General features: G+C 35.2%; 1 long non-coding RNA gene across 3 annotated transcripts; it reads right to left on the reverse strand.

The window, feature by feature from the left end:
• Positions 1-35: 35 nt before the first annotated feature.
• On the reverse strand, positions 36-13,561 carry LOC129927764 (uncharacterized). 3 transcript variants are annotated; one of them, XR_008779411.1, is made up of 4 exons: positions 13,310-13,561; positions 12,772-12,811; positions 6,885-7,277; positions 36-1,770 (listed from the first exon to the last, which is right to left on the reverse strand). It is a non-coding gene; the product is annotated as an uncharacterized LOC129927764 (long non-coding RNA). The 3 variants fall into 3 exon arrangements; XR_008779409.1 differs by having other exon boundaries at positions 12,741-12,811; positions 13,310-13,560; XR_008779410.1 differs by having other exon boundaries at positions 6,885-6,973; positions 12,741-12,811; positions 13,310-13,556.
• Between the last annotated feature and the right edge of the window lie 820 nt (positions 13,562-14,381).

The following is a 14,381-nucleotide window of genomic DNA, read 5'->3' on the forward strand; positions in this document are numbered from 1 at the left end:
AAGAACAAAGTAAAACAATACTTCCTAACACATAATTTAAAAAAAAACAGAGTCTTTAATATTATAAATGCATTCATACAAATAAAAGTCAAAAATACAAAATGATCAAAGTTGTGTTGGAACTTCAATATCAATTTCAACCATTTGAAGGCAATGACACATGAATAATCTTTCCTTTCTTTTACATCCCTACAAGATATAATATTGAAACTTGATCCTGTTAGTCTTGATAGAAGTCATTGAGACCATTCAGCAGGAACTATAATATTAGATGTACAAATAAATTCAAATTGATTGAGAATTTTTGCCATTTTAGTTAAATTTTATGTGTAGACTTTGGTATAGCAAATCAAAATTATGTACCATTGCAGGTATTAAATATTAGTATAAACTCAACAATGAGCCTTGCTCTATAATAGTCTCAACAAAGTATACTAAAATAAGTGAAACCCTAACATTTGGGGGGGGGGGGGGGGAGGGTGGTAATAATAGGCTATTGACTTCTTTCTTCATCTTAGTGATGAGCATCAAAACAATATGTTTCCTTTATAAGCCTTATGTCTAAACAAAATGTTTCCTTTATAAGCCTTAGGTCTAAACAAAATGTTTCCTTTATAAGCCTTACATCTAAACAAAATGTTTCCTTTATAAGCCTTATGTCTAAACAAATGTTTCCTTTATAAGCCTTATATCTAAACAAAATGTACTTTTTATTTGTTTAAGGCAATTTTATTATCTCTCATTCTCAAGTACACAATCAATACATGGTTGTTTTTTCAATCCCTAACTCATTCAATCTAATTCAATCATCCTACCACTTGTCTGGTCCAATGGGGGGGGGGGGGGGGGGGCAAGGAGTGGTATCAGTCTAAATGTTACAGCGACCTCTTAAAATGCAATTTGTAACCAAAAATTATATGCCTTAAATTTGAACTCGATGGCTCAGCCTCCTCAAGCCACTACACTAACCACTGTGCCAGCAAAGGGCTTATGAAAATAGGTTCAGATTTATATATTGTTAGTTTTTAAGTGAGGACCAAATTCTCTACATAAAGTATAAATGGGACTAATTAAACATATACCACCACATCAATCAATTACAATTTCTTGCCCTTGTTCAATATCAAACAAAATAATTTATTCCCAATAGTTAATAAACAGTTTTTTAAGTGATTCTTGTTTTGTCAGATACATAAAAAAATGTGCACAATATGTCCATCTGTGATTGGATGTGGGAGAAATAATGAGTACAAACTTTGTACAATACAGATATAAGCTTTGTAGAAAACAAAAATAAAGTACCCTTTTAGACCTAGTGATCAGATGGGCAGATTATGTAAATATGGATGGCTAACAAGGGTGCCATGTGGTCAGCACAAGGACCAACCACCATTACTTTCCCCAACTAATGTCAGGAAATTCGAGTCAGTCTGCCTCCATGGAAAACAAAAGACTCCACTATTGAATTCTACTATTGAATTCTACCATTATCTCTACATTTTAAAATATTTTATCTTATTAAAAAAACAAATGAAAACTGTGATATGTTAAATTTACTTTAGTTCCATATTTTATAATTTACAAAGATTCCTCAAAAAAAAAAAAAAAGATAGCATTGTAAAGATGTGCCATCAGTTTCCTGTCCAACTTGTGAAACTCAAGAGTAAGATATATGTGTAACATTTGCATTTGATTCTCTGTAGCTTGTTTTTTGTATTCAGTCATTCTTTGAGCCTTCATAAACAGGCTCTAGTATCTGCATAAATAAAGCTAAAAAAAAAACAAGCTCATTAGACTAGTGTTTATGTTTTAATAAATACATATATGTCAAAAACACAATAGTCGTAGTTCGATGTAATTAGTGTACTCTACAGATGCAAGAGCCTAAGATTTGTGAACACTTGGTGGGGTCTATAGCACTGAAATCATTACAAAGTCATTTGAACAATGACAATGAAAAAAAAATCTATATTTCAGTGTTAGACCATTGATAACATGCAAAACATTGCAAAGGCGATCTTCTTTGTGAAGCTTAAAAAAGAACAGAGTAACATATGAATTAATGCATTAGACAATGAAAAGCCAGAATTTGAACAGCAGCACAGCATGCTGGGAAGATTAGTGAATGTCATATCTGCTGACTTATTATGGGAGGGTGAAAAAGAATTTTAATGTTTTAGTGTAGTAATACCAAAAACAAAACGGGCATTAAGGCTTTGAATAAATCAATTTAGTTCATTATAATATAAGAACTTATTCATTGCTTAAACATCATGCAATCTGAAGATCCTGCGAAGGTATCCTCCACTCTACATTTGATTTGTCAGCTACACACAACGCTAGGAGTTAATTGCTAATAGCTTATGATAATAACCAGGTAGCCAGGGACACTTATTCACGGGCCAAAAATATGTTAGGTGATCGTTAAAATGTGGTCCGTTTAGTCAAAAAAAAAGTAAAAGGGATGTACCTGCCAGAAAAAAAAAGAAAAAAACCCCGGGAACAAATAAAAGGGCGTAGCAAAGCTATTCTTATATATATTTACCAAATACCACTGATTATTAACTTAGCAAAAGGAATTAGCATGAAATTAGCTACACATGTACCTATTACCACATACCACTTAGGTGCTCGCGAAAACACGGTTTTGACTGATTCGCACCCTAAAACTGCAATACGCTTAAAATCGCAAGAATTCTCTTAAACATTAAGCAATTGAGGCAATCAGAAAATGCGCTATCTAATACAGTACATTGCTTGCCTTATGTTAAAAAAATAAAAAAAGTAAAACCAAAAGTGCTAAAAACAAAAAGTTAGGGGAGGGGGCTGTCGTTTTAATTTGTAAAAAGCCGAAAAGTGTAAGAGCGGGGTGTTTTATTTTATTGTAACAGATATAACAGTAATTCATGTCTGAAAAGTTAAAATGTGGCCCGATTGCTGGAAGTTAAAATAAAATAAAATATACTTTAAAAAGAAAAGCTTAGATTAATCGTAGTTGTATCAATTTGTTGTATCAATTTGTTTGTATCAAGTTGTTTGTATCAATCATAGAATTGAATAGAAAAGAGGAAATGTTCCGACCATAGTAAACACTAGAAAGCCTGAGAACAAATTCACTTAGCGTTTAATGCTTTTAGAGATATACGGTGGATTATTTTTTTTAAATAAAAGACTGATTTCGCTTTTCAAAATGTTTCTGCTTATGTGATATTTCTTGATGACATTCTTATATTAGAATAATCGAAATTCTCTCAACTGTTTGTATTGACAACTTTTGTGTGACAAAAAAAATTAAAACGTCATAAAAGTTGATCTTACAACGATCACAGCCATTTATGTAACTCGGACATTTTCCCTTAACAGTAAGCTAGTGATCAGTGCTGCTTCCTTCTTTCTTAGATCTGCCACTTTTTTAAAAACAAGAATGAAGATTTGCTCTCTTGCAAAAGGATACATCAACATCGGCCTGTCAAATCCTTTATTTGCTATAATTTTTTTTCAAATTGCGCTCTTCTTACTGTGAGATAACAAGGTTACAAAGACAGTGGAAACACAAACTCAAAATCGGCCCCCGAAGTGGTCCACCCAGACAGGCTTCAATATTTTCAGAAAGAACATCCAAATGAAATTATATCAAAGACAAATGAGAGATAAGAATGGAGAAAGATGGTTGACAGATCTTGTGTAGTGACCCAACGGTCCAGCAGATCAAAGGATAGGTGCAAGTGAATGCAAAGTTAGATGTGAACCAGGTCTAACTAATTCCCCTTTCAGACCTTGAGGTCTATAGGGCAGATGATGTAAAGTTCATCTGTTTTTGTGGCCTATGGTTAACGAGGGTGTCATGTAGCCAGCACAACGACCAACCGCCTTTACTTTTCCCCAACTAATGTCAGGTACCCATTAGTGCTGGATGGACTCAGAGGCGCCCTAGGATTCCGAAGTTGAAAATCCCAGTCTTCACCAGGATTCGAACCCGGGACCCCCGGTTCGGAAGCCAAGCGCTTTACCGCTCAGCTACCGCGCCTCTCCTGGCCTAACTGAAGTCTTATAATTGATGTAATTGTTTTGAAAAGGCTCTATCTCTTAATCATCAGGGGTCGGCAACCTTTTGAGTAGGAAGAGCCAAAAATTACAATTTACTAAATTTCAAAGTTTTTAAAGAGCCACAAAGTTTTTTCTTGCCAACTATAAATTGTACTCGCATAAATAAAGTTCTTTGATGAATAAAAACGAATTTATTTATTCACAAAGGAAAAAAATCTACTTATTTATATATGACTAGTATTTGTTCACAACAAATTAGATGATACATATATAGGATTATTACATAATTATTTATTAAGAGTGTAAATAAATTAAAAGAATTAAACATTTACATACAACACTAACTTGTACTTCAATAGCAAAACAATTGAGCAACCAAATTCAATGGGAGTGATTGCTTTGGTTTTAGAAAGTTTGGATACATTTGGCTCATAACTTCTTGTTTTTAGTTTCAAATACGACTCTAACTTTTCAATTGTTAGTTGGCTATTTATGCAAGAGAACGCTTGCTTGCATGAATATTTCGATCCGAATTTAGTTAGTACTCCCATTGCTTACCTTTTCACTTCACTGTAGCAATCTGGAAGACAGTTCCATGCGTCGAATATAAGTGCCTCATCTCGCGGCATTTCTTTGAAAGTTGTCCACTTTTGTTGTGTTACGTGCATACACTTCTGGACCTCCAACTCTTCCAACTTGCTTTTCAACTCTGTAAATTATCCACTCCAGAAAGCTTTACTTTTTAAAGTCCAGTATCAATTCCAAATGGCTCAATATGGATTTCGTTACTATTTGTGTTGAGTATATTTACTATGAATGCTAGAATGGTTTTGATGGTTTTGAAATGCTCAAATCTGTCAGCAAATTCATCTGTAAGTTTTAAAATAATTTTGATGAAGTAATTCCTGTCAACAGTTGCACTGGTTTTATCGCGATATTGCTTTAAAAAGTGAAAATGAAGTCATTTATCGCTCTGATTATGTAAAGTTACCCTTTCAGACCTTGCGATCTTTAGGACAGATGATGTAGAGGTCATCTCTTTCTGTGGCCGACGGTTAACGAGGGTGTCAGCTTGACGACCAACCACATTTACTTTACCCAACTAATGTCAGGTAATTATTAAAGCTGTGTGGATTTAGAAGCGCAAAAAAATATCCAGAGATTAAAAATCCCAGTCTTCACCACGATTCTAACTCGGGACCCCGGTTCGGAATCCAAGCTCTTTACTGCCCAGCCACCGCTCTTATCTTCTACCAAATCATCGGCTGGGTTTTCATTTTCTTTTAGTTTTAGATTCATCTCATTTACTTTTCTTGATATATCCATCATAAAGTAACATTTTAGCAACCATTTGTCGTTCTCTAATTCAGGTTTAATAATACCATCCTCATTTAGGAATGTATTTATTTCATTCAAGCACAAAGCTAGAAGTTTTAACACCATACCTGTAGAAAGCCAACGCACTTTTAAGAATTCTTTAAACTGACGATGGTAGAGTGCTATTGACCAGCACTTCTTGCTGAAGTAGGCAATGAAACGTAAGAAATACGTGGAGACTCGCAGATTCTCTTTTATTTTTTCCTGTCATACTTCTGGCTCCATCAGTTGAAATTGAAACGAGTTTATTTTAATAGATCTTATTGTATTCAAGACATTTTTGCACGGCATTTGCTAAATCTTCTCCCTAGTTTGTCCCGAGAGCGCTAGCAATCCTTGAGAAGACATATACCTGATAGAAAGCCAACTTGCGCCGTGTCTTTTATGTCTCAAGACGTATCTATATCATTGATAAGGCAGAAGAAAGTTGAGTTCTTCCACCTGCAAATATGTTACATTTGAAGACATGAGGAGGGGTGTGCGGTGAAAGAGTACAAGTGGCTGAGAGATTGAATTGATGTCTAATTTTAGTTAATTGATTAATTTTTTTTTCGATAAAACAAATAATACTTGAGTATGGAACTAAAGAGCCGCAGCTTAGTATCCAAAGAGCCGCATGTGGCTCGCGAGCCGCAGGTTGCCGACCCCTCTTAATCCAATCGTCAAATAAAAAAAAAAAAAAAATTTTCCGCAATATAAAAAAAGGTTCAGGAAAATGAAGTTTACAAGATTACTGTTCGTTTTAAATTAGGTCTAACTTATAATGCATACTAATTAGCTTTTTCTCTTTAAAAAACTGCTTGCATAACTGATTTTAAAAATTAGATTTTTTGCTTTCAGAAAAAAAAAAGTAGCCGTTGCATCAGAACTTTGAATGGTCTAAAATATTGTGATGTCGGATTTTTAATATCTTTTCTAGTTTACGAGATCTAAACGGGACGGACAGACAGACATTTCACACAAAACTAATAGCGTCTTTTCCCCTTTCGGGGGCCGCTAAAAATGAGTTCTGAAGCTCAGAATACATTCAAAAGCTTGGCTCCGGGAATCCTTCTCAGACCCCCACACTAAGCTTACAACGCTATCCCCAGACCCCTTGCTGAATGAAAGGAAAACCTATTTCCTCTTCAATACTATCTCCTGAAAAAAAAAATCCTTTTCTAGTATGCAAACAATTTAAGATTACCCTCAAAACGCTCATTTGACTATATGGACTAGTTTTAAGAATATACATTTGGATTCACCACCGGAAACATTTGAGACACATTGCTCTAACAGTTACAATGTTCCAGAGTTATATCAATGGACATTTCATTGTTAATGATATAAAAGTACAACCCCCCCCCCTTAACAACTTCATATTATGTATATTTACATTGGTACAACTTTGAGCACTATTGCCTCACCAATAGTCTCAGAAGTTCTTTGATCGGATAACTAGAATACCAAAATCTACTTACATGGAGAAGTAGAGAATCCAGTCCCAAGAGAGCGTACACATTCTTTAAAAAGACATGCAGTATGCCAGTGAAATAGTGTACATATCAAACTGAAAAGAGAAACAGAGCAACAAAATATATTTCCTGCTAATGATGACAACCTACAGTAGAGTAGAACGGAAGACCAAAACATTCGCCCTAGGTCATTACAAGCAAACTTTAGAAAGGACAATCCAAGAACTACTACTCATTCCCTGCGACCAAGGGAAGAAACCGACAAGATTCAATGACTTGTTTCCTAATCAACTCTTGCATGTTCATTTTGAAATGTCACATTTCCTATTCATCCATGTACGTCTATGGGCTTGTTGTGCTTTGGTCAGTTCATAGTTTGTGCCACTTTGTTAGAGAAGTCTGAAAGATTCGATTGATGTACATAAAATGAAAAATTGTTAGTATAGAGTGCATATACTGCTAAACATTTTTTAAAATTACTATTCTGGAGATAACATGTTAATAAAAGTAGATGAAAGTCATGTGTACTCTTAGTATGAATCAAGCAAAAATCCTATTTGTCTACTGAATCAATTACTTTCTAAAGATTCCTTTTCAACAAAAAATATAAAATAAACATCTTACTCTCTTCGGATTTTTAATAACGTTGCAGTTTGTTGGCGGATAACAAATGTCTTTTATCATTGAATATAAATTATAATTCTTTGACTTATAAGTAGAATATATAGGCCTACATTTATATTTTAAAGTTAACTTTATTTTGTACTTGTATAGAATAGAATAGATGTAGGTCCAACTGTCATTTTATTTACTTAATTAAATTACGGGAATATTCATTTAAGGTCACTATCCAATAACATGCTGTGCATTGAGTGTAAATATAGATTTGAAATACCTCGTTACTTTGTTGTTGTTTTCAAATGAATGTGTCTAGTAGTTTTACAACTAGCACGAGATGTAGGCAATGTTTAGTAGTGTCTAGGGACGCCATCTTGACATTATTAGATCTTCTCGAAGAAACCCGTTTTGTTTTGTTTTTCGTTTGTTTTTTTTTATCAAATTTACTGATTATATTTAATTTTTTTTTTCCACATAGAATTGTCAAATATGGATATTTCGGAGTATATAGCGTTGCAATAACGCATGTTAATTTATTGTAAATATTTCTAACCCAAATTTTCTTGTCATAACCAGTCACCAACTTCTTATGTTGTTGTTCTGTCAGATCTCACATGGATGTGTGGCTTAGTGGCTAAATCATTTGTCTCTCAATCAAATCTAAGTCAAGGGGTCTCGGGTACGAATCCTATTCCTATTCTTAATTCTCAAAATAAGTTTTAAAAAAAGTCATAATTAAAAATAATAAACCCAGTTCTAAATCGAGGGGGGCGGAGTATCACACTAGAAAATAATTTAATAAAATAATAAGTTCAAACAAATAAATGTCAATAATGTCGGCGATATGCAAGTGACAATAATAAATAAATAATAGTGTATTGGTATAGGAATTAGGCAAGGATGTAGGTTTAAATATAAAAGTAGTCATTGAGAGATAGAAAGAATAGTCTAGTGAGCACGGATAGAAAAATAGTCTAGTGGTGAAAAAGAAAAGGCGTGAAAATAGGTAATTGTGCACGGTGCGAGAGAGAAATAAGGCGCACAGTGCGAGAGAGAAAGAAGGGTGCGCACGGTGCGAGAGAGTAAGAAGGATGGCGCGCACGGTGCGAGAGAGAAAGAAGGGTGCGCACGGTGCGAGAGAGAAAGAAGGGTGGTGCGCACGGTGCGAGAGAGAAAGATGGGTGATGCGCACGGTGCGAGAGAGTAAGAATGATGGTGCGCACAGTGCAAGAGAGAAAGAAGGGTGGCACCGCACGGTGCGAGAGAGTAAGAAGGGTGGTGCGCACGGTGCGAAAGAGAGAGGGCGTGAGAGGGTGCAAGAGAGAAAGAAGGGTGCGCACGGTGCGAGAGAGTAAGAATGATGGTGCGCACGGTGCAAGAGAGAAAGAAGGGTGACACCGCACGGTGCGAGAGAGTAAGAAGGGTGGTGCGCACGGTGCGAAAGAGAGAAGGCGTGAAGAGACGTAGTTGCGCACGGTGCGAGAGAGAAAGAAGGGTGGTGAGCACGGTGAAAAAGAGAGAGAAAGAATGGTGTTGCGCACGGTGCGAGAGAGTAAGAGGGGTGGTGCGCACGGTGAAAAAAAGAGAGGGCGTGAAGCACGTAGTTGCTCACGGTGCGAGAGAGAAAGAAGGGCGTGATGAGAGGGAGTTGCGCATGGAATTTCTACGGAATTCTCAATAGGCGTCTACTCATTTCTGGCCTTGAATTTTCAGGTTGTTTTGTAATATTTGTTTTGACTGACACTTACTTACAGAAGCCCACCAGTCCACCCATTTTTTTTTCTTAGTATTGTTTAGTGTGTGTCAATGAACGTTGAATGGTGTAATACTGCAGAATGCGAATGTCGCGTTAATACTCAGTTTTGCTTCCTGAAGTACTCTGGAAACGTGACAAGACAAACACTATACGACCGACTCAAGTCCGTTCAGCAGACAACATGAAGTTTATTTTACTACAATAATAATAATACACTGCACTCCTTCTTAGGGCTACAAGTCAAGAAATAATAACAATCCTATCCGCATAGCAGCGGTATCAAATGTATCAATCACGTCCGCATCTCAGCGGGTAACAATAAGAACAATTACTACTAGTGACATTGGAGCTTCAACTATAGATATCCATTGAAATACGAATAATACATCAATATTCAATAAGCACATAATGAAATCAACTCTCAAATATTATTAAACAACAATCATTAGTCCATCGACTTTCATGCTATATACATATATACACCAGTCCAGGAAGAAACGTCCAACCTTCCTGGACCGGGAGCAAGACCTTCCTCATTTGACTTGACTTGACTGAACTCAAAGTCAACTTTATCAACTGATTTCTACATCAGGAATTCCACGTGTCTTTTAACTCTTAACATGACGTGAACTTTAGATCATGCAATGTCAACTAAGACTGTGACAGTGTGATGTTGCTTGTTCAGGCTGTCTTGAGGTAAACTATGGATGACTGTTGAATTTCAACCAATTACTCTGCAAGCGTTTGGGTGTTATTGTTCGGGTGTATTCCGTGTAGTTGATCAACAATCCAGACAAAACAATAAACATCTATTTTAACTAGTAAAGAGTTGTAGTAAACGCTGATGAACACTTATCATATATTTATTCTAAGAAAAGGCCACAGTAAAAGTCTCTGTCATTAAACACGTCGTTACCCTAGAGGATTATATCGCTAACTGATTTTCCGGTCTCTAACCCAACATATCCCAAACGTCACTAGTCCCGTTCAATATGCGTCTTCTATGGTGCGTCGCTAAATAACTAAACTATAAATAAGGTGTCTAACATTAGCCAAACAACCCACCCTGTAAGTAGATGTAGTATTTAAAAATTCAGTGTTTAAAACAATTTCACTTTTATTTTAAATGACTGTTACTTAGGCAATTTAAATCTCGTTGTATTGTTATAACAGTTGTACTGAGTTTTTGTTCACATGAGAAATTTTGTTCAAGTTATTTAAAGTTTGTTTATTAAAAATAGAATACGCCTACATCGGTTCAGATTTATTATCTATTTGGAGCTACATCGTCGGCCCTATAGACCACAAGGTCTGAACTTGAGTTTTGTTACTTACTTGTAGCTCCAAGCCAACGACCGACCAAACAAGGTGGAGAGGGACGGCGGCAAAAACAAAGTTTATTTTCATTGTACTAATTAATCCATGTCTGAATGTTATCAAAATTACATAATTAACAATGTTTTAAGAATTAAAAGTTCTTAAGTAAGTGATGTCGTTTCATCTTCTAATAAAACCTTGTCAAATGTAGACCATTTTCGCGAGAGGTGTATGCAACGATATGGGTAAAACGTTTTGAAGAAAACATTTCAAAAAGTCTCCGCTAGTGTTATTCATCGGGATTTTCTTGTCTGAGTTTTGGCCGAATTTCTATAGTCATGACATTTGTGTGGGAAAAATGGTCCGCGACAGAGATGATCTTAATACGAAGATGGTCTTTAAAAAGATCACACCCATTAAAGATGTCCATGCACTATACGTACGCATAACACTATTGACCTCTTTATTATTAGACTTAATATGACACTCGACTTTTTTTTTACTAGGATGAATAGTGCGTTCTGAAAGAAAACACATCAACATTGGCGTTTTCGATATTCTCTCTTCGTAATACAAGAAAAAAATTGCTGACATAAGCGGAACCCTCTGCATCTTCAGCTCTAGATCAATCTCCAGGAAGAGCTTTTTACAAGGATTAAAAATTGTAGAGGCAGCATTATTTCTGAATTTAAAAAAAAATCAACAACGGACTCGTTTTTTTAATTTCATTATGAAATTTGGATGTAAACATCGGTGACATTAATAGCAATGAAAATATAACAAGGAATTGTGTTCTAATTATTAATACGTTTTTTTTTCTTTTTCTTTACTTCCTTCAAACAATTTACCGACCTCACTGTGGAAGCCTACATCGCTCCTCTAGGTCCCAAGCTTCTAAGGGGCTCGAACGAAAATTTTGTCATGTAGGGTCGCACCCGGAAATGTATGAGAAACACTACCTTATTATACTGTGCTTTATTTCATTGTATCAGTAACTTGTACTTTGGATTATTTATTTTGTAGTCATTCACGAAAAATATTCAACGCTGAGTTGCTTAATTTTGTTTTGGTGTGTTGGATAAGTGTCTAGGATCTTCCGAATCCGCGTATGTCAGATGATTGTGGAGACAATGCATATCTCTTTAAAATACAATCATGATAATTATTATAAAACTTACGGAATGTTCAAAAAAGATTATTCATCAATGGCTTTTATATTTCGAGGAATGTATTCTGCATTTTATGGGCCTTATAACCTCATTGTTAAAATTGGAAATTAAACATCTTGGGGAGGGCATGAGGATTACGACAACGTTACGAATATGAAAGGAATGGTCTACAAATATGGACTCAAATCAAAGGGCGCTTTTGGTACAGTGTCCAGGTCTGTCTAATAGTGTTTTTCCAATATAAATGGAAGTAACAGAGTTTAGTCAAAAGTTTGAGAAACACTTCAATAGCAGTTACAGTGTTACAGAGTTATAAATATATATTGACTTCTTAAATAATAAACGTTTTTAAATGACTTAATCTGTCAAGAAAAAGAGATTTATTTATTAATTTTGTCAGTGAATCTTTCCCAACCCTCTATCACAATTTGTCAAATCAGAAAGTAGTGTACAAAATCACTGCTTGTTTGTCTACAACATTGAATGGTATTCTAGTTTCGACATAATTTATGGTGTGTATAATATATGTTTGAAACAAAATATTTACAAACTTTGACTGTGCTAAACGACACCCAGTTTCGGTAAAACTTATTGTGGTTAGAACGTCCAGTCTAGTTATAATATATATATATAGGTCTGTGATCTAGATCTATTACAAACATTAAGGAAAAAGTGTTTACGTTAAACATCTTGATCTATTGAACTGTTTTTAGTCTTAGTTGTTGAATGAAACGAAAATATAGACATTAATTAGATTCTACCCTTAACTTAGCCACAGGCAGTATAAGAAGTAGGCAACTAGACCTATGTGAGTCTCACTTCAATGGCCTCTTAAGTTCTTTATGACTTTCTGCGACTAGCACTCTTTTTACTATAAAGTTTACATTGTGCAGGGAGAATACATTTCTGCAGCTCAAAATGAAGGAAACTTTTTAGTGCATTCTTTATAGTCAAAACATTTTTTTATACCAACAGCCACAACTTCATAGTATGTATATTTACATTGGTAATACTTTGAGCACCAATGCCGCACCTGCATTTGAAGTATCTTCTTTGGTCGGATGACTCGAACTCTGACATCAAGCAAAAAAAAAAGTAAAATTAACATTTCTAATTGTCAAGAGAACAAGGTTATATAGAGAAAAACAAGAAGAGATTCAATGACAAATTTTTCTTAATGATTTCTTAATGTCAAATGTTTTCTATTCTTATCTTATAAAATATAGACGTTACTTCAAAAAGAAGATGATTACGTCCTACGCGTTATGTATCTAGTCATACATGCAAACAAGGTGCCGCCGCTACCTATTGTGCAAGTGTGCATTGCACGCGGGCGGTCGAATGTGGGGGTTGCCAAATCATTGTTCCAAGATTACATTCAGGGGCGTAGCTAGGGATTTTGGGGGCCCGGGGGGGAATCGACCTCTTTGGGGGTCCCTTGAATTTTGACATTCGAGATCATGACATGAGATAATGTACTTAATAAAAATATAACCCTACATTCAAATTGGTACAGTATATCAGTAAAATTAACAAGAAATAATCATCAAGACTATTTTAATGAATAATACCGTTGTTTATTGGTGAAATAATGCACAAGTGACAAATCTCAATTCATATTGCTTCACGTCGTGCATTCTGTGCAGCAAAGGCATCTATAACATCATTTACATCGATAGTGTCTAGTACTTGTGACTCCACTGACATTAAAGCCATGCTAAGCCTTTCTTGCGTCATTGACCTCCTGAGATAGTTTTTGATTAACTTGAGCTTTGAGAATAATCTCTCACGTGACGCAACGGAAGTGGCCCGAGTTAGCAGTATTCAAATGCGCTCCCTGAGCTAGTTTTATATGTATTTTTGTTGTATAGGTTAGATCTATTTATATATATTTTATTTTTAAAGGTTAGTGTCAGATTTTATAGTTCTACTTCCGCATATTTATATAGGTTAGTGCGGGATAGTATAAAAGTGATGTACTACATGCTGTCTTAAAACAGTTGAGTGTACATTTGACCAGTGGTCAGTACCATATCTGTCTGTGTGACAGCTGAAGATCTTTGTGGTCTGTCGTCTAATTATTTTATTATTCTGTACCTGGGACGGCCTCTGCTGCAATTACACTGCTGTTTTAAGCTGCTGCTGTAGATTTATTTTGTTTCTGTAGTGACTAGTCACAGTGTTGCCTTAGACTTAGAGTTCTATAAGGGGCTTAGTTATAGTCTGTTTCTGTTCTTAGTGAATAGATCTACTAATAGTAAGGTACTAACTAAGGTGTTCTTGTTTTAGTGTTAGTGTTATGGGTTGGCTGTAGTAGTAGGATATTGTAGATCTAGACTAGTTTATTGTAGTGTTTTTGTGTAGATCTAGGTCTAGGGTAGTAGTTGTACTAGTTGTAGTGATTTAGTTAGATAGTTGGTTTGATCAGTTTGTGCTAGATCGTTGGTTTGGTTAGTTTGTTGGTGTTTGTAGTGTCGTAGATTTAGAGGGTTAGTATTAGTTGTTTTCATTGTAGTGTATATATTATATTTTACTATTGATTTATTTTTATGTAAATAAAGTTTCTTTTTGTTTTATTTATCGTAAACTAAAGTTTGTTATCTTGTTTCATTTAGTTAAGTTAGTATAGTTAGTTGACTGGTT

Source organism: Biomphalaria glabrata, chromosome 8 (genome assembly GCF_947242115.1).
Source record: "Biomphalaria glabrata chromosome 8, xgBioGlab47.1, whole genome shotgun sequence".
Lineage (NCBI taxonomy): Eukaryota > Metazoa > Mollusca > Gastropoda > Planorbidae > Biomphalaria > Biomphalaria glabrata.